Genomic DNA, 21,406 nt, shown 5'->3' with positions numbered 1-21,406 from the left:
ATCCGAGTTTTACATCGACTTGCTGGTACCATTTTGATATAGGTCGAGGATGTGGTGAGCATAACATTCAAAAGAAAACACTTACCAATGAAATGTAATAGTAGGACTGTAGGATTTAAATTTTTGTTGGATCTATGATTACATTCATAAGCATTACACGAGGTTGGCATTATCAACTGAAGAGCAGGAATAGTTTCAGTTTGTAGAGTGTCAATGCAGATGATTGACTAACCTGTATATATAGGTCCCAGCCATCAGGTCGCAACCTTTTTGAATTTTGCATACACTTGGCCGAGACGCAGGGTTGCCTAATAACTTGACATCCAAACCGCGGTGCAAAGCGTCAAAAGTAGCGGCAGTTGCTTCAAAAGTAGCCTAATTATAGTAACTTAGCCATCATTAAATTGGTACTAAAAACTATTGATATGATATACTATAGAAATAATTTAGTGGGGCGGGGATCGAAATCAATCAACTAAGCTTTTGTAGAAGAGTATGATAACAAAATATTTATATAACTTTTATTCAAAAATACAGAAAATAAAGCCGTATATTTTTTTTTTTTTGCAAAATTAGATACTATTTAACAAAATTAAATTGAGCAAAAGAAAAGATTTGTTGTTCATTCAACATGATCATAAAAGGATTTAATTAATTTAAGTTTAATATAGTATATTTACATTGGTGATTGTATTGTTTTAGAATTTATGCAATTAATGGAAAAAAAAAAGTTTTTAAAACAAAGGTTCAGTTAGCAAACGTGGTTATGGTGACTTTTCGTCCGATGAAGTTAGTTCTATCACAAAATATTCAATGAATTAGCTAATGCAGACGTCATTTTTCATGTCTTCCTTTATAATGTTATCGGTATGCTTAATAACCTTGAAATTATTTTCCTTGCAAATCTGAAACAAAGTCGTTTTGGATATGTTGGTCGCATCTGTGACACGTTTGATTGCTTGGTCAATTACAAATTGACAGTTTCATTATCCTTTTGCCGCTTAAAAAAAACTGATAGACATTGTATGCAAGGTTGCCATGTGTACTATAATTATGGTACATGTACTATTCTGGGCTTGCGTACCATGTACAACAATGCCCGTACAATGTACCACAATTTCTCTCTCTCTCTCTCTCTCTCTCTCTCTCTCTCTCTCTCTCTCTCTCTCTCTCTCTCTCAAAAGAAAAAAAGGTCGGAAATGCTTTCAGCGGACAATGAAGCCATGCAAATTAACTGATTTAGCGTGCCGGTGTGCCACACAGGGTTGCCAGATTATTTCGACTGGATTATCGTACATGAGGCTTGAAATTGTCGTTTTTCAACCAAAATTATCGTACACACTTACACCCGTTGTTTACTGTTTACCCCTTTTTCCTTTCATGGGTATACAGGTTTTTCCGTTAATTTGATAACTTGCCGAAGTTCTACCATTTGTTTTATATATATGTATGTTTATATGTATATGCATATGTATATATATACATATATATATATATATATATATATATATATATATATATATATATATATATATATAGATAAATACATCTATATATATGTATATGTATATATATACATATATATATATTATATATATATATATATATATATATATATATATAAATATAAATATATATATATATATATATATATATATATATTTATATATGTATATATATATTTATATATATATATGTATATATATATATATATATATATATATATATATATGTATGTATATATGAGCCGTTACTAGTCCACTGCAGAACAAAGGCATCGGACTTTTTTTATCCACTTGCTTCTGTTTATGGTCTTTCTACGTTAGTTTATCCCCGCAAATTTCCTTAGTTCGTCAACCCATCGTCTTCTCTTCCTTCCCCTGCTTCTTTTGTAATTATTAGGGACCCATTCTGTTATATCTGAGAGAGAGAGAGAGAGAGAGAGAGAGAGAGAGAGAGAGAGAGAGAGAGAGAGAGAGAGAGAGAGAGAGAGAGAGAGAGAGTCTAGTAGCTGACTGTATCATTTGAAGGTAAATAGCCCCTTAAGTCAAATTGAATACTGACATAACATGACTTGTCTTTACCTAATTTGATTACTTGTAGCTGGAGCGATAATGAATAATGAGGGAATGAGGACACAAGATGAATTTAAATAATCATCACAGACACACACATGCACACACATATTAATATCACAGAAATATCCAGAGAAGGGAGTCACCACTAGGGCGTAAATTACGAAACCACAAAGATCATTTTAATATCTTTTTAAATTGGCGATCGGACATTTTTCAATCAACTTTTTAATCGGCGAAAAGTGAGGTTTACTTACCGAGATAGAGATGTACGTGAAGGCAATCAATTCTTACTCATTTCCTCTCCCTTCGTTCTATTTATCATTGTTTCTTCTTATTCCCCTTTCTTTCATTCCTCGTCTTTTCTTGTATCCCAATTCTTTGGCAACAGCAGTAATTTCATTACCACCCAAACCAGCTGATTGACAGGAGGCCTTCCCCCCCCCCCCCCCAGACCGTGGGAAAATGTGAGCCAATACTTCCACGACTCAGCTCAAGCGAAAGAAATGATAGGGATTGAAAGAAAAGGAATAAGAAGCAATGATAAATATTGGTCATAGAGAGAGGAAAGTAGTAAGAATTGATTGCCTTTACGTACATCTCTATCTCGGTAAGTAAATCTCACTTTTTGCGGATTAAAAAAGTCGACTGAAAAGTCACATCCGTCAATTTAAAAACATATTAGAATCCTCTTCATAGTTTCTTAATTTACGTCTTATTGTGGACCCTCTTATCTGGATATTTCTAAGATAAAAATGTGTGTGTGTGTGTCTGTGATGGATATCTAAATTCGTCTTGTGTCCTCATTCCCTCAATATTCATTATCGCTTCAGCTACAACTGATCAATTTAAGTAATGACAAGTCATGTTCTGTCAGTATTCAATTTGTCTTAAGGAATTATTTACCTTCAGTTAATACAGTCAGTAACTACTCTCTCTCTCTCTCTCTCTCTCTCTCTCTCTCTCTCTCTCTCTCTCTCTCTCTCTCTCTCTCATAAAATATAACCGAATGGGTCCCTAGTAATTGCAAAGCCAGCAGGGAAAGGAAGAGAAGACGATGGATTGGCGAACTAAGAAAATTTGCGGGTATAAACGGGCATAGAAAGACCATAAACAGATGTGAGTGGATAAAAAAAAGTCTGAGGCCTTTGTTCTGCAGTGGACTAGTAATGGCTGATATATACACACACACACACACATATATATATATATATATATATATATATATATATATATATATATATATATATGTGTGTGTGTGTGTATATATATATATACATATATATATATATATATATATATATATATATGTATATATATATATATATATATATATATATATATATATATATATATATATATATAGAGAGAGAGAGAGAGAGAGAGAGAGAGAGAGAGAGAGAGAGAGAGAGAGAGAGATGAATATTACTTTCTGCAAATAAACGGAAATGAAATATGAGCGGAAAACTCTCTCTCTCTCTCTCTCTCTCTCTCTCTCTCTCTCTCTCTCTCTCTCTCTCTTACACCAATCATTAGAATAGGAAATAATTTCCATAAGTGGAGTGAAAACGAACGAAGAATTAAAGAAAGAAAACCTTGGAAAAAAACAAGAGAATCGTCTTCAGCGTAAAATTTCTCCTGTTTTCCGCCTTTGAAGACATTTTGATGATTCTTACCAGAGAGAGAGAAAGAGAGATTCGGAAGGCGAACATTACATTCCGGGAATGAACGAAGATGAAATAAGAATGCTTCCAGAACGGTCTTCAGAGGGTTAGATTTGCCTCAGAAGCGTCTTAGCTGATAAATGTTACGATTCCCACATAAAGAAAACTATGAATAAATATTTGCTTTTGTTATGGTTTTTTAATTCCTTTCGGTATATCTTTATCTTGTGGATTCTCTCTCTCTCTCTCTCTCTCTCTCTCTCTCTCTCTCTCTCTCTCTCTCTCTCTCTCTCTCTCTCTCTCTCTCCTTCATACCTGAAGACATTTAGACTCCAGTTGAAGCCACAAGAGAATTTATTGTGTTTTCTCTCTCTTTCTCTCTCTCTCTCTCTCTCTCTCTCTCTCTCTCTCTCTCTCTCTCTCTCTCTCTCTCTCGGTCCTCAACTTGCTTTTTTTTTTTTTTTTGAATAATGCTGAATTCAGGAAAGGTTTCGGTAATCATAAATATGGTTTTTCAAGTTTTCAAAGCATTTGGTGTGAATTTCGAAATGGAGGCAATGAAGAAAGCGGTGAGAATTCTCCTTAACAGAGGATGGCAATGGCGATCAGCTCTGGAGGAAGAGCTGGACTTGTGCGACGCGGCACGTCAGAACCTGCAGGATTACAGGACCCAAAACAGGATGTGGCGGCGTCTGCATTCTGCCCTTGGGTACATCGGTTTATCGAACCTGGTCAGTTACGAGGAACCGAACCTGTCACCCTGCGACGGAACTCTGGTGGGCCTGGCGAGGGACATTGTCGGCGGCGAAGCAGCGGAGAAGGATGAGATTCTCCGTTTGGTCGACCAACATGTCCTTTGGCCGAAGATGGCCTTGCTCTTGGGAACAGCTGCCTTTGGCACTGCTGCCGTCGGAGCATTTTTCTTTTTCAGGTACCTGTGTGGAAAAAACGGAAAAGGAGGAGAGACTGTGAGAGATGAAGAGCTTTTGCAGAATCTTCTCGAGCAAATCGGAGAAACTACCCAAGAAGAGGGTGAATTTCTTCCAGCTGAAGGAGTGTTCCAGGAAGAGCTGGAAGATGGTGAATTTCTTCCAGCTGAAGGAGCTTTCCAGGATGAACTGGAAGATGAAATCGATCTTCCTGCTGAAGGAGTGTTCCAAGAAGAGCTGGAAGATGGTGAATTTCTTCCAGCTGAAGAAACTTTCCAGGATGAACTGGAAGATGAAATCGATCTTATTGCTGAAGGAGTATTCCATGATGCACTGGAAGATGAAATTGATCTTCCTGCTGGAGTGCTCCAGGATGAACTGGAAGAGGAAATCAATCTTCCAGCTGAAGGAGTGTTCCAAGAAGAGCTGGAAGATGGTGAATTTCTTCCAGCTGAAGGAGTGTTCCAGGAAGAGCTGGAAGATGGTGAATTTCTTCCAGCTGAAGGAGCTTGCCAGGATGAACTGGAAGATGAAATCGATCTTCCTGCTGAAGAAGAGGTCCAGTATGAAGTGGAAGATGAAATTGTTCTCCCTGTGGAAGAAAAAATAGATGAACATACAGAGGAGAAGGAGGAAGAAGAAAGAGGAGAGAAACTAGATGAGGACAATCCAAAAGACGAAGAGTCTCTGCCTTTAGATTGGAATGAATATAAAAATGTGATCGACGGATTGAATTGCGATCTGGCCGAGCTGGAAATGATAACTAAAACATACATGTGCGTAGGTGGGAAAAGACTGGAAAATTATGAACTGGGAATTTTGCTGGGGCAAACCAGAGCGAAATACAAGGAGGAAATGGCTGGATTGAGGGGTGAGATCTCTTCTCTAAATAATATCATTGAGGAGACAGATAGTGTAATCTCTTCTCTAAATAATGTCATTGAGGGGAAAGAATTTGATATTTCTGAGGCAATGACAAAAGAAGGTAGTCTGAGTCATGGGAGGAGGCATAATCAGGTACTTCAAGAAGTACCTGAGAAGAAAGAGGAGGAGGAAGAGGAAAAAGAGATAAAATGTGAAGAAGATCAAGAGGTAACATCGGAGGAATCGAGAGAAGTAAAAGAGGAAGATAGAAGAACAGACACACCTTTTCCCAAAACTGAAATCGAAGAGTCCCTTCCAGACACAATGAGTGAAACGGATAAAATAGTGCTCATGAATTGGGTAGAACTCTGTCAAAAAGACCATCCACCTCACAAGATTCTGGGTTGCTCTGAAAATCCAACCAAAGAGGAGGCCTTGGCCGCCTATAATGGTAATTGTCAAACATGGGTTAACAGATATGGTAATTTTGACTACTGCACTGTCAAAGGCTGCGAGGGAGCCAGCATTATTCTTGAAAAGTTGGCAGAAAGTTATCTGCATCTGACCTGTTCACCGAAAGACCTTACAACTATTGAAGAAATAATGAATCATGGTTACGGAGATACGATGAGCAATGCCTGGCTCATGATGAAGGACATCGATGTTGAAGAATTGATGGACCAAGAGGACCATGATATATCAGAAGTTAACCAGGGGACACAGACAACAATACAGAGTCCAGTTGAAGACAGCTGCACCTGGAGAAGGGAGATAAGTAAGAAGAGAAGCAAAAAAAAACATGAAAAAAAAAAAAAACATAAAATACATCATTGGAAAAAGTACTAATCATTTGGAAGGATCAAAGGATTGGACTATGGAAGATAGAGAGAAAAAGGAACTTTTCTTTTTTGAGGAGGAAATATCCTTTGATGTAGAAGTACAAGCCTACATCATAAGAGTAAAAGTTCAGTAAAAAAAAAAAAATAATAATAAAAAAAAAATATATATATATATGTATATATATATTTTTCCACTTTTGATTTGAAAGGAATATTTTTTAAAAGGAATATAAGTTGTGTTAAGTTCAATTTCAGTTAATTTTGTGAGGAAAAGGAGACTAAGACAAGTTTTCCAGGAACAGAACTTCAAGATCTTCGACCTGATTACCCAGCTTGAAGGACACTTGGACAGATGGCCCGGCTTGAGGAATGCAATGCTTAACACTCCAGCATGAACGATGCTTGGAATAATCTGGAGGACTGGTGTTGCTGATGGAAGAAATCTGGCAGATTCCAGTATGCTATGTACATTTATGGGGTGTACAGGACCTTTGTCAAGTGTACAAATGGTCGGATATCTAGATCTATTCTTTTGGATACTAACCTTTGGGTGGTTCAGGGGGAATAATCTAGAAGACCGGCTCTGCAGAGGGATGAAGCTGGGATTCTTCTACTATGCAGTCTTGTCCTTATAGGTTGGCCCAAGATAGTTCAGCTGCGGAAGAAAGCTGCATCTCTAGTGAGGTGCTCACCCAATGGCTGCTGATGGAGGACTGGGAGCAAAGACAGTTTTGGTCCTAAGGATGCTAGGCTTAATTGCCTGCCCTAGAGAAGCTTTACTTAATTGTCTGGCTTCATGCTGCTTGATTAAAGGCTTGGCTTAATTGCCTGCCCTAGAGAAGCTTGACTTAATTGTCTGGCTTCATGTTTCTTGGATTAAAAGCTTGGCTTAATTGCCTGCCTAGAGAAGCTTGCTTAATTGTCTGGCTTCATGTTTCTTGGATTAAAGCTTGGCTTAATTGCCTGCCTAGAGAAGCTTGGCTTAATTGTCTGGCTTCATGCTTTTTGGATTGAAGGCTTGGCTTAATTGCCGTGGTCTAGAGAAGCTTGGCTTAATTGTCTGGCTTCATGCTTTTTGGATTAAAGACATGGCTTAATTGCGTGGTCTAGAGAAGCTTGGCTTAATTGTCTGGCTTCATGCTTTTTGGATTAAAGGCATGGCTTAATTGCCTGTCTAGAGAAGCTTGGCTTAATTGTCTGGCTTCATGCTTTTTGGATTGAAGGCTTGGCTTAATTGCCTGGTCTAGAGAAGCTTGGCTTAATTGTCTGGCTTCATGCTTTTTGGATTAAAGGCTTGGCTTAATTGCCTGGTCTAGAGAAGCTTGGCTTAATTGTCTGGCTTCATGCTTTTTGGATTAAAGGCTTGGCTTAATTGCCTGGTCTAGAGAAGCTTGGCTTAATTGTCTGGCTTCATGCTGCTTGGATTAAAGCTTGGCTTAATTGCCTGGTCTAGAGAAGCTTGGCTTAATTGTCTGGCTTCATGCTGCTTGGATTAAAGGCTTGGCTTAATTGCCTGGTCTAGAGAAGCTTGGCTTAATTGTCTGGCTTCATGCTTTTTGGATTAAAGGCTTGGCTTAATTGCCTGGTGTAGAGAAGCTTGGCTTAATTGTCTGGCTTCATGCTTTTTGGATTGAAAGCTTGGCTTAATTGCCTGGCCTAGAGAAGCTTGGCTTAATTGTCTGGCTTCATGCTTTTTGGATTAAAGGCTTGGCTTAATTGCCTGGTCTAGAGAAGCTTGGCTTAATTGTCTGGCTTCATGCTTTTTGGATTAAAGGCTTGGCTTAATTGCCTGGTCTAGAGAAGCTTGGCTTAATTGTCTGGCTTCATGCTTTTCGGATTAAAGGCTTGGCTTAATTGCCTGGTCTAGAGAAGCTTGGCTTAATTGTCTGGCTTCATGCTGCTTGGATTAAAGGCTTGGCTTAATTGCCTGGCCTAGAGAAGCTTGGCTTAATTGTCTGGCTTCATGCTTTTGGATTAAAGGCTTGGCTTAATTGCCTGGTCTAGAGAAGCTTGGCTTAATTGTCTGGCTTCTTTGGTTGGATTAAAGGCTTGGCTTAATTGCCTGGCCTAGAGAAGCTTGGCTTAATTGTCTGGCTTCATGCTGCTTGGATTAAAGGCTTGGCTTAATTGCCTGGTCTAGAGAAGCTTGGCTTAATTGTCTGGCTTCATGCTTTTGGATTAAAGGCTTGGCTTAATTGCCTGGTCTAGAGAAGCTTGGCTTAATTGTCTGGCTTCATGCTTTTTGGATTAAAGGCTTGGCTTAATTGCCTGGTCTAGAGAAGCTTGGCTTAATTGTCTGGCTTCATGCTTTTGGATTAAAGGCTTGGCTTAATTGCCTGGTCTAGAGAAGCTTGGCTTAATTGTCTGGCTTCATGCTTTTTGGATTAAAGGCTTGGCTTAATTGCCTGGTCTAGAGAAGCTTGGCTTAATTGTCTGGCTTCATGCTTTTGGATTAAAGGCTTGGCTTAATTGCCTGGTCTAGAGAAGCTTGGCTTAATTGTCTGGCTTCATGCTGCTTGGATTAAAGGCTTGGCTTAATTGCCTGGCCTAGAGAAGCTTGGCTTAATTGTCTGGCTTCTTGCTGCTTGGATTAAAGGCTTGGCTTAATTGCCTGGCCTAGAGAAGCTTGGCTTAATTGTCTGGCTTCATGCTTTTTGGATTGAAGGCTTGGCTTAATTGCCTGGTCTAGAGAAGCTTGGCTTAATTGTCTGGCTTCATGCTTTTTGGATTGAAGGCTTGGCTTAATTGCCTGGTCTAGAGAAGCTTGGCTTAATTGTCTGGCTTCATGCTTTTTGGATTAAAGGCTTGGCTTAATTGCCTGGTCTAGAGAAGCTTGGCTTAATTGTCTGGCTTCATGCTTTTTGGATTAAAGGCTTGGCTTAATTGCCTGGTCTAGAGAAGCTTGGCTTAATTGTCTGGCTTCTTGCTGCTTGGATTAAAGGCTTGGCTTAATTGCCTGGTTAAGAGAAGCTTGGCTTAATTGTCTGGCTTCTTGCTGCTTGGATTAAAGGCTTGGCTTAATTGCCTGGCCTAAAGAAGCTTGGCTTAATTGTCTGGCTTCTTGCTGCTTGGATTAAAGGCTTGGCTTAATTGCCTGGCCAGAGAAGCTTGGCTTAATTGTCTGGCTTCATGCTTTTGGATTGAAGGCTTGGCTTAATTGCCTGGTCTAGAGAAGCTTGGCTTAATTGTCTGGCTTCATGCTTTTTGGATTAAAGGCTTGGCTTAATTGCCTGGTCTAAGAAGCTTGGCTTAATTGTCTGGCTTCATGCTTTTGGATTAAAGGCTTGGCTTAATTGCCTGGCCTAAAGAAGCTTGGCTTAATTGTCTGGCTTTTTGCTGCTTGCATTAAAGGCTTGGCTTAATTGCCTGGCCTAGAGAAGCTTGGCTTAATTGTCTGGCTTCTTGCTGCTTGGATTAAAGGCTTGGCTTAATTGCCTGGCCTAAAGAAGCTTGGCTTAATTGTTGGCTTCTTGCTGCTTGGATTAAAGGCTTGGCTTAATTGCCTGGCCTAGAGAAGCTTGGCTTAATTGTCTGGCTTCATGCTGCTTGGATTAAAGGCTTGGCTTAATTGCCTGGCCTAGAGAAGCTTGGCTTAATTGTCTGGCTTCATGCTTTGGATTAAAGGCTTGGCTTAATTGCCTGGCCTAGAGAAGCTTGGCTTAATTGTCTGGCTTCATGCTTTTTGGATTAAAGGCTTGGCTTAATTGCCTGGTCTAGAGAAGCTTGGCTTAATTGTCTGGCTTCATGCTTTTTGGATTAAAGGTTTGGCTTAATTGCCTGGTCTAGAGAAGCTTGGCTTAATTGTCTGGCTTCATGCTTTTGGATTAAAGGCTTGGCTTAATTGCCTGGTCTAGAGAAGCTTGGCTTAATTGTCTGGCTTCATGCTTTTTGGATTAAAGGCTTGGCTTAATTGCCTGGTCTAGAGAAGCTTGGCTTAATTGTCTGGCTTCATGCTTTTGGATTAAAGGCTTGGCTTAATTGCCTGGCCTAAAGAAGCTTGGCTTAATTGTCTGGCTTCTTGCTGCTTGGATTAAAGGCTTGGCTTAATTGCCTGGCCTAAAGAAGCTTGGCTTAATTGTCTGGCTTCTTGCTGCTTGGATTAAAGGCTTGGCTTAATTGCCTGGCCTAAAGAAGCTTGGCTTAATTGTCTGGCTTCTTGCTGCTTGGATTAAAGGCTTGGCTTAATTGCCTGGCCTAGAGAAGCTTGGCTTAATTGTCTGGCTTCATGCTTTTGGATTGAAGGCTTGGCTTAATTGCCTGGTCTAGAGAAGCTTGGCTTAATTGTCTGGCTTCATGCTTTTTGGATTAAAGGCTTGGCTTAATTGCCTGGTCTAGAGAAGCTTGGCTTAATTGTCTGGCTTCATGCTTTTGGATTAAAGGCTTGGCTTAATTGCCTGGCCTAGAGAAGCTTGGCTTAATTGTCTGGCTTCTTGCTTTGGATTAAAGGCTTGGCTTAATTGCCTGGCCTAGAGAAGCTTGGCTTAATTGTCTGGCTTCATGCTTTTGGATTAAAGGTTTGGCATAATTGCCTAGTCTAGAGAAGCTTGGCATATTGTCTGGCTTCATGCTTTCGGATTAAAGGCTTGGCTTAATTGCCTGGCCTAAAGAAGCTTGGCTTAATTGTCTGGCTTCTTGCTGCTTGGATTAAAGGCTTGGCTTAATTGCCTGGCCTAAAGAAGCTTGGCTTAATTGTCTGGCATCTTGCTGCTTGGATTAAAGGCTTGGCTTAATTGCCTGGCCTAAAGAAGCTTGGCTTAATTGTCTGGCTTCATGCTTTTTGGATTAAAGGCTTGGCTTAATTGCCTGGTCTAGAGAAGCTTGGCTTAATTGTCTGGCTTAATGCTTTTCGGATTAAAGGCTTGGCTTAATTGCCTGGCCTAAAGAAGCTTGGCTTAATTGTCTGGCTTCTTGCTGCTTGGATTAAAGGCTTGGCTTGATTGTCTGGCCTAGAGAAGCTTGGCTTAATTGTCTGGCTTCATGCTTTTCGGATTAAAGGCTTGGCTTAATTGCCTGGCCTAAAGAAGCTTGGCTTAATTGTCTGGCTTCTTGCTGCTTGGATCAAATGCTTGGCTTAATTGTCTGGCCTAGAGAAGCTTGGCTTAATTGTCTGGCTTCATGCTTTTTGGATTAAAGGCTTGGCTTAATTGCCTGGCCTAAAGAAGCTTGGCTTAATTGTCTGGCTTCTTGCTGCTTGGATTAAAGGCTTGGCTTAATTGTCTGGCTTCATGCTTTTTGGACTGAAGGCTTGGCTTAATTGTCTGGTCTAGAGAAGCTTGGCTTAATTGTCTGGCTTCAAGCTTTTTGGATTGAAGGCTTGGCTTAATTGCCTGGTCTAGAGAAGCTTGGCTTAATTGTCTGGCTTAATGCTTTTCGGATTAAAGGCTTGGCTTAATTGCCTGGCCTAAAGAAGCTTGGCTTAATTGTCTGGCTTCTTGCTGCTTGGATTAAAGGCTTGGCTTGATTGTCTGGCCTAGAGAAGCTTGGCTTAATTGTCTGGCTTCATGCTTTTCGGATTAAAGGCTTGGCTTAATTGCCTGGCCTAAAGAAGCTTGGCTTAATTGTCTGGCTTCTTGCTGCTTGGATCAAAGGCTTGGCTTAATTGTCTGGCCTAGAGAAGCTTGGCTTAATTGTCTGGCTTCATGCTTTTAGGACTGAAGGCTTGGCTTAATTGCCTGGCCTAAAGAAGCTTGGATTAATTGTCTGGTTTCATGCTTTTTGGATTAAAGGCTTGGCTTAATTGCCTGGTCTAGAGAAGCTTGGCTTAATCGTCTGGCTTAATGCTTTTCGGATTAAAGGCTTGGCTTAATTGCCTGTCCTAAAGAAGCTTGGCTTAATTGTCTGGCTTCTTGCTGCTTGGATTAAAGGCTTGGCTTAATTGCCTGGCCTAAAGAAGCTTGGCTTAATTGTCTGGCATCTTGCTGCTTGGATTAAAGGCTTGGCTTAATTGCCTGGCCTAAAGAAGCTTGGCTTAATTGTCTGGCATCTTGCTGCTTGGATTAAAGGCTTGGCTTAATTGTCTGGCTTCATGCTTTTTGGACTGAAGGCTTGGCTTAATTGTCTGGTCTAGAGAAGCTTGGCTTAATTGTCTGGCTTCAAGCTTTTTGGATTGAAGGCTTGGCTTAATTGCCTGGTCTAGAGAAGCTTGGCTTAATTGTCTGGCTTAATGCTTTTCGGATTAAAGGCTTGGCTTAATTGCCTGGCCTAAAGAAGCTTGGCTTAATTGTCTGGCTTCTTGCTGCTTGGATTAAAGGCTTGGCTTGATTGTCTGGCCTAGAGAAGCTTGGCTTAATTGTCTGGCTTCATGCTTTTCGGATTAAAGGCTTGGCTTAATTGCCTGGCCTAAAGAAGCTTGGCTTAATTGTCTGGCTTCTTGCTGCTTGGATCAAAGGCTTGGCTTAATTGTCTGGCCTAGAGAAGCTTGGCTTAATTGTCTGGCTTCATGCTTTTAGGACTGAAGGCTTGGCTTAATTGCCTGGCCTAAAGAAGCTTGGCTTAATTGTCTGGTTTCATGCTTTTTGGATTAAAGGCTTGGCTTAATTGCCTGGTCTAGAGAAGCTTGGCTTAATCGTCTGGCTTAATGCTTTTCGGATTAAAGGCTTGGCTTAATTGCCTGGCCTAAAGAAGCTTGGCTTAATTGTCTGGCTTCTTGCTGCTTGGATTAAAGGCTTGGCTTAATTGCCTGGCCTAAAGAAGCTTGGCTTAATTGTCTGGCATCTTGCTGCTTGGATTAAAGGCTTGGCTTAATTGCCTAGCCTAAAGAAGCTTGGCTTAATTGTCTGGCATCTTGCTGCTTGGATTAAAGGCTTGGCTTAATTGCCTGGCCTGAAGAAGCTTGGCTTAATTGTCTGGCTTCATGCTTTTCGGATTAAAGGATTGGCTTAATTGCCTGGCCTAAAGAAGCTTGGCTTAATTGTCTGGCTTCTTGCTGCTTGGATCAAAGGCTTGGCTTAATTGTCTGGCCTAGAGAAGCTTGGCTTAATTGTCTGGCTTCATGCTTTTAGGACTGAAGGCTTGGCTTAATTGCCTGGCCTAAAGAAGCTTGGCTTAATTGTCTGGTTTCATGCTTTTTGGATTAAAGGCTTGGCTTAATTGTCTGGCCTAGAGAAGCTTGGCTTAATTGTCTGGCTTCATGCTTTTCGGATTAAAGGCTTGGCTTAATTGCCTGGCCTAAAGAAGCTTGGCTTAATTGTCTGGCTTCTTGCTGCTTGGATCAAAGGCTTGGCTTAATTGTCTGGCCTAGAGAAGCTTGGCTTAATTGTCTGGCTTCATGCTTTTAGGACTGAAGGCTTGGCTTAATTGTCTGGCCTAGAGAAGCTTGGCTTAATTGTCTGGCTTCATGCTTTTAGGACTGAAGGCTTGGCTTAATTGCCTGGCCTAAAGAAGCTTGGCTTAATTGTCTGGTTTCATGCTTTTTGGATTGAAGGCTTGGCTTAATTGCCTGGTCTAGAGAAGCTTGGCTTAATTGTCTGGCTTCATGCTTTTTGGATTAAAGGCTTGGCTTAATTGCCTGGTCTAGAGAAGCTTGGCTTAATTGCCTGGTCTAGAGAAGTTTGGCTTAATTGTCTGGCTTCATGCATTTTGGATTAAAGGCTTGGCTTAATTGCCTGGCCTAGAGAAGCTTGGCTTAATTGTCTGGCTTCATGCTTTTCGGATTAAAGGCTTGGCTTAATTGCCTGGCCTAAAGAAGCTTGGCTTAATTGTCTGGCTTCTTGCTGCTTGGATTAAAGGCTTGGCTCAATTGCCTGGCTTAAAGAAGCTTGGCTTAATTGTCTGGCTTCATGCTTTTCAGATTAAAGGCTTGGCTTAATTGCCTGGCCTAAAGAAGCTTGGCTTAATTGTCTGGCTTCTTGCTGCTTGGATTAAAGGCTTGGCTTGATTGTCTGGCCTAGAGAAGCTTGGCTTAATTGTCTGGCTTCATGCTTTTCGGATTAAAGGCTTGGCTTAATTGCCTGGCCTAAAGAAGCTTGGCTTAATTGTCTGGCTTTTTGCTGCTTGGATTAAAGGCTTGGCTCAATTGCCTGGCTTAAAGAAGCTTGGCTTAATTGTCTGGCTTCATGCTTTTCAGATTAAAGGCTTGGCTTAATTGCCTGGCCTAAAGAAGCTTGGCTTAATTGTCTGGCTTCATGCTTTTCGGATTAAAGGCTTGGCTTAATTGTCTGGCCTAGTGAAGTTTGGCTTAACTGTCTGGTTTCATGCTTTTAGGACTGAAGGCTTGGCTTAATTGCCTGGTCTAGAGAAGCTTGGCTTAATTGTCTGGCTTCTTGCTGCTTGGATTAAAGGTTTGGCTTAATTGCCTGGTCTAGAGAAGCTTGGCTTAATTGTCTGGCTTCATGCTTTTCAGATTAAAGGCTTGGCTTAATTGCCTGGCCTAAAGAAGCTTGGCTTAATTGTCTGGCTTCTTGCTGCTTGGATTAAAGGCTTGGCTTAATTGTCTGGCCTAGAGAAGCTTGGCTTAATTGTCTGGCTTCTTGCTGCTTGGATTAAAGGCTTGGCTTAATTGCCTGGCGTAAAGAAGCTTGGCTTTATTGTCTGGCTTCTTGCTGCTTGGATTAAAGGCTTGGCTTAATTGTCTGGCCTAGAGAAGCTTGGCTTAACTGTCTGGCTTCTTGCTGCTTTGATTGAAGGCTTGGCTTAATTGCCTGGCTTAAAGAAGCTTGGCTTAATTGTCTGGCCTCTTGCTGCTTGGATTAAAGGCTTGGCTTAATTGTCTGGCCTAGAGAAGCTTGGCTTAACTATCTGGCTTCATGCTTTTCGGATTAAAGGGTTGGCTTAATTGCCTGGTCTAGAGAAGCTTGGCTTAATTGTCTGGCTTCATGCTTTTTGGATTAAAGGTTTGGCTTAATTGCCTGGTCTAGAGAAGCTTGGCTTAACTGTCTGGCTTCATGCTTTTAGGACTGAAGGCTTGGCTTAATTGCCTGGTCTAGAGAAGCTTGGCTTAATTGTCTGGCTTCATGCTTTTTGGATTAAAGGTTTGGCTTAATTGCCTGGTCTAGAGAAGCTTGGCTTAACTGTCTGGCTTCATGCTTTTAGGACTGAAGGCTTGGCTTAATTGCCTGGTCTAGAGAAGCTTGGCTTAATTGTCTGGCTTCATGCTTTTCGGATTAAAGGCTTGGCTTAATTGCCTGGCCTAAAGAAGCTTGGCTTAATTGTCTGGCTTCTTGCTGCTTGCATTAAAGGCTTGGCTTAATTGCCTGGCCTAGAGAAGCTTGGCTTAATTGTCTGGCTTCTTGCTGCTTGGATTAAAGGCTTGGCTTAATTGCCTGGCCTAGAGAAGCTTGGCTTAATTGTCTGGCTTCTTGCTGCTTGGATTAAAGGCTTGGCTTAATTGCCTGGCCTAGAGAAGCTTGGCTTAATTGTCTGGCTTCTTGCTGCTTGGATTAAAGGCTTGGCTCAATTGCCTGGCCTAGAGAAGCTTGGCTTAATTGTCTGGCTTCTTGCTGCTTGGATTAAAGGCTTGGCTCAATTGTCTGGCCTAAAGAAGCTTGGCTTAATTGTCTGGCTTCTTGCTGCTTGGGTTAAAGGCTTGGCTCAATTGCCTGGCCTAGAGAAGCTTGGCTTAATTGTCTGGCTTCATGCTTTTCGGATTAAAGTCTTGGCTTAATTGCCTGGTCTAGAGAAGCTTGGCTTAATTGTCTGGCTTAATGCTTTTCGGATTAAAGTCTTGGCTTAATTGCCTGGTCTAGAGAAGCTTGGCTTAATTGTCTGGCTTCATGCTTTTTGGATTAAAGGTTTGGCATAATTGCCTGGTCTAGAGAAGCTTGGCTTAATTGTCTGGCTTAATGCTTTTCGGATTAAAGTCTTGGCTTAATTGCCTGGCCTAAAGAAGCTTGGCTTAATTGTCTGGCTTCTTGCTGCTTGGATTAAAGGCTTGGCTTAATTGTCTGGCCTACAGAAGCTTGGCTTAATTGTCTGGCCTAGAGAAGCTTGGCTTAATTGTCGGGCTTCTTGCTGCTTGGATTAAAGGCTTGGCTTAATTGCCTGGCCTAAAGAAGCTTGGCTTAATTGTCTGGCTTCATGCTTTTCGGATTAAAGGCTTGGCTTAATTGCCTGGCCTAAAGAAGCTTGGCTTAATTGTCTGGCTTCTTGCTGCTTGGATTAAAGGCTTGGCTTAATTGCCTGGCCTAGAGAAGCTTGGCTTAATTGCCTGGCCTAGAGAAGCTTGGCTTAATTGTCTGGCTTCTTGCTGCTTGGATTAAAGGCTTGGCTTAATTGTCTGGCCTAAAGAAACCTGGCTTAATTGTCTGGCTTCTTGCTGCTTGGATTGAATGAGGTAGTGGTGAGGAGGGTCGTGGGAACCTTGCTGGCTTCTATCTTCCTCAAAAGTGGAAGTTGGCAGAAGTCACCTGATGAGCCCTTTGGTAAGGGTGAAACCCTTATATGGTGTGTTTTAATTCAAAATATTGTATATGAACATATATATATATATATATATATATATATATATATATATATATATATATATATATATTAAGTCAAAATCCCGCTTCGAGATTTGAACTCTGAGAAGAGCAACACAAGCCTTCGCTTATTGGAGTCGTGAATCGAGTTCTCGAAGAAATGTAAACAAGCAGATCATAGGAAAAGAACTATAGAAGATACGATTTATGAATGCACCACTCCATGAAGTAAAACAAAGTAATAAATTCATAAATAAGTCATTATCATGATTAATATTACTCAACCAAAAGCATTTATCATAAATGAATTTCTATAGGATATACACTCCAAGGAGTAGAATTCGGTATTGAATACCATTAGGGGTGTTTATTATCATTATTTCTATTATCTAAGCTACAACCCTTAGAATATTTTGTATATTTGTAATAAAATCATTAGAACAATCTTATCTTTTCTCTTTCAACAGGAAAAGCGAACTGTCACAGCTTCAGACTCCTGACATTGGGTGGTGAGTACAGGACAAGTAATATTTTGGTGTTTTGTAATAACTCTTACCTGAAGACCTTTTATTGAACACTTTCTTTTTATTCTTCTTAGCGTAGGTAGTAGTAGAATATGAGTCGTTGTATTTAAAGTGCCGAAAATAAGAGAGAGAGAGAGAGAGAGAGAGAGAGAGAGAGAGAGAGAGAGAGAGAGAGAGAGAGAGAGAGAGAGAGAGAGAGAGAAGTACCATTTGCAAGAAGCAGATAAGGTTTGAAGTAAAGACAAAATGGTTTAATTGGTTAAAAGGCATATGCCACATTAAACAAACTTAAGGAAGCAACCTTATTGCTCCTTATTATAAGGACCATTATACCTTGGAGATTGAAACGTACTACACTCGTCTTTTCATATTTATTTTGGTATCATAAATATCACATCAAGCAATCTACTGAGGCTTTGATTCTCTCTCTCTCTCTCTCTCTCTCTCTCTCTCTCTCTCTCTCTCTCTCTCTCTCTCTCTTCCCCCAAGATATACAGTATTCTTGTTGACATATGCTGTTATGAATATGTATCACTAACGCGAGTGATTTCCTTATTTCCTTTCCTCACTGGGCTATTTTTTCCTGTTGGAGCCCTTGGTCTTATAGCATCTTGCTTTTTCAACTAGGGTTGTAGCTTAGCTAGTAATAATAATAATAATAATAATAATGATAATAATAATAATAATAATAATAATAATAATAATAATAATAATAATAATAATAATGTCCTAATTTATAAGTTACTCATAAACACTACGTATCAGGACTACAGTATCCTTGGACAGTTTATGACCAATCTGTACATAATACAATTCCCAAAATGCTAATATCCGAACATCTGAAACCTAGTCTACTGACCTAAACCTCATGATCAAATCTGTGGAAATTAGTTGGCCTTTCAGGGAGATACTTAAGGCAGGCACTGGGGCTTAGGAGGCCGTTCAATAGCTCTGTGAAACTGGAGGAAACTCTGCAGTTGTTGTATGAAATGAAGTCAAATGATTGGACAGCAAGGTGTAAGAAATGAAATGGAGACTGAAGTATAAATCAAGGTTAAAATCTAGGTACAGAAAGGGGTCGAAAGGACATTGCAAACACATTTAGGTAATGCCTACATTGCTTCTGCTTTAGGTTTATTGATGGCATTATTCCTCCATGTGAAGGTTGCATTAAAATGGCTTTAATTAGAGTACTTTATAAATGCTGATTCGGCTTTCACCCTTCATAGCTTATGGAGATGAGCAAGAGAATACAAGTTTGATGAGGAAGTAAAATCTCGAGTCCCTTCATAATAACAGCCAGGACATTCACGCTCACAGCCTGTTCACATCCTTCTGTAGGGACTTAAAAATGTGAACTGGGAAGACCCTAAGGTACTAGTATAACAGATGTAGAAAAGGCGACTATAGCGTTCAGTATCTTATCCAGTTCAGGAGTTTTGGGAATTTATCGGAGGGAAACTTTAAACAGAATACCTGTTCGACTGCATTATTATTTATTATTATTGTTATTGTTCCAAGTTAAGCTACCCCCTAGTTGGAAAAGCAGGATGCTAAAAGCCCAAGGCTTCCAAAAGGGAAAAAATAGACTAGTGAGGAAAGGAAATAAGGAAACAGATAGAATAGCGTGCCTTAGTGTAATCTTAAACAAAATAAGGGGTATTAGTTCAGTTTCAAACTAAGAAAACAGAGCTAGTTTACATGCAATCTCTCTCACTTTGGTATAAGCATATCTCATAAAACAATTACTTGCTAGCAGAGTTGGGAGATTTTGTCTATGAAATTTATGATAAAATTGTTATTGGTACTTTCCATAAGTGTCTTCAAACCTAATGCATCTTATAGAATCAATCATAAATCAACTTCAACAATTTCTGAAAAGTCAGTACAATCAAAAGTTCTCTAATTCAGTTGTCCAAATTCTGATGGCGAGGCTATGAAGCCTACTTGAGCCCTGTGTAGCCAGATAGTAACAGAGACATAAAGTAAGTCACCATCAATAAACAGTGAGGTCCTCCCGTATGACATAGCAAATCGTACTTCCATTTCTGTGACCAGCCTCTTATGATATATTGGGCAGATGGGCAATTGAAACTGAGATATGGCAGAAGAAATGTATAACTCAGGTATGGAGAAAGGGACAAGGGCAGCTTATCAGGTTATATTGATATGTGATCTAATCAAGAAACCAAAGCAATGAGGATAACATTTATTATTAAGTTTAGGTTAAAAAAAAAAAAAAAAAAAAACACTTTATTTCCAGAATACTAAACATGTTGCATGCTGTCTCATTTTTACATCAATTATCCCTTTATATGTCTTGGGTAGAGCCATAGCCTCTGTACCATGGCATTCCACTGTATTGGGTTAGAGTTCTCTTGCTTGAGGGTACACTCGGGTGCACTATTCTATATAATTTCACTTCATCTTGTTTTGTTAAAGTTTTTACAGTTTATTTAGGAAATATTTATTCTTATGTTGTGATTGTTCTTAAAATATTCAATTTTTTCTTGTTTCCTTTCCTCACTGGGTTATTTTCCCTGTTGGGACCCCTGGGCTTATAGCCTCCTGCTTTTTCAACTAGAGTTGTAGCTAAACAAGTAATGATAATAATAATAATAATAATAATAATAATAATAATGTCTCATAAGAGATAGGACAGACACACGTTGCACCACAAAATTAAACCTGGCTCTATACTCTCTTATGTTTTAGAATCCTGTTACTGCTGTGATTAATATGAAAAGAAGATAACAATTCATATAATAGTTAATTTTTCTACTGATCATTCAGACACCTTTGGGAGAATTGGGCAAACAAATTGATTTTAAAATTTAGGTGTCATAAAGGTATCAGTAAAATAGTGTCCTAGTTCAACCAAGTAACTATATTCTGGCTACTTATGTTCTATCTCATGATCTAATCACCCTTTCTCTCTTTCCTGAAACCAGCCATTGTTCTCTAGTCTTGGGTAGTGTCGTAGTCTCTGCACCATGGTCTTCCACTGTCTTGGATTAGAGTTTTCTTGCTTGAGGGTAACCTACACTTGGACACACCATTCTGTCTTATTTCTCTCTCTCTCTCTCTTATTTTACTTTTTGACGCTTTTATTGTTTATATAGGAAAGGTCTATTTCAATGTTGTTAATGTGTTTAAAATGTCTTATTTAAATTGTTCATTTCTTCTCTTGTATTTTATTTCCATGTTTCATTTCCTTACTGGGCTACTTTCCCTTGCTGGAGCCCTTGGGCTCAAACCATCCTGTTTTTTCCAACTAAGGTTTTAGCTTAGCTAATAATAATAATAATAATAATAATAATAACATTGAATCTGCATATTTGCCTGAAGTCTTCAAATCAATATTGCCTGAGATTAACAGGTTACTTAGGCTATAAATCTAGTACTTTTTCATTCACGATGATTTTCTGACAGAATCCATATTGTGTAAAAGAACCAGACATAAATACAGGTATTCCAAAATCATATTAATTTTCTTCTGCCTTCTTCAAGTTAAGTCAAAATCCCGCTCCAGATTTGAACTCTGAGAAGAGCAACACAAGCCTTCGCTTGGAGTCGTGAATCGAGTTCTCGAAGAAATGTAAACAAGCAGATCATAGGAAAAGAACTATAGAAGATACGATTTATGAATGCACCACTCCATGAAGTAAAACAAAGTAATAAATGCATAAATAAGTCATTATCATGATTAATATTATTGATATTAGTAGTATTATTATGATAATTAGAGCATCATAATAAAAACTAAACGAAACAATCTACGAGTATTATAACGTTTTCAAAGCTTACAAGTTTCAGCTCTCTGACCAAGTTTTGGTGTTGAATGACATGCATCTCTTTCTTCAATTCTTCAATTTCGTGTCACACTTCGGTTTCCAAAGATATATATATATATATATATATATATATATATATATATATATATATATATATATATATATATATATATATATATTATTTTTATTATTATTATTACTATTATTATTACTGTATTATTATTATTACTGTATTATTATTATTATTATTATTATTATTATTATTATTATTAAATTTTAGGGTATTATTAAATATTTAGACTAAATTTTAGGACATATAC

Source organism: Palaemon carinicauda, chromosome 11 (genome assembly GCF_036898095.1).
Source record: "Palaemon carinicauda isolate YSFRI2023 chromosome 11, ASM3689809v2, whole genome shotgun sequence".
In the NCBI taxonomy this organism is placed as follows: Eukaryota; Metazoa; Arthropoda; class Malacostraca; order Decapoda; family Palaemonidae; genus Palaemon; species Palaemon carinicauda.
Note: the sequence above shows the minus strand (reverse complement) of the source record.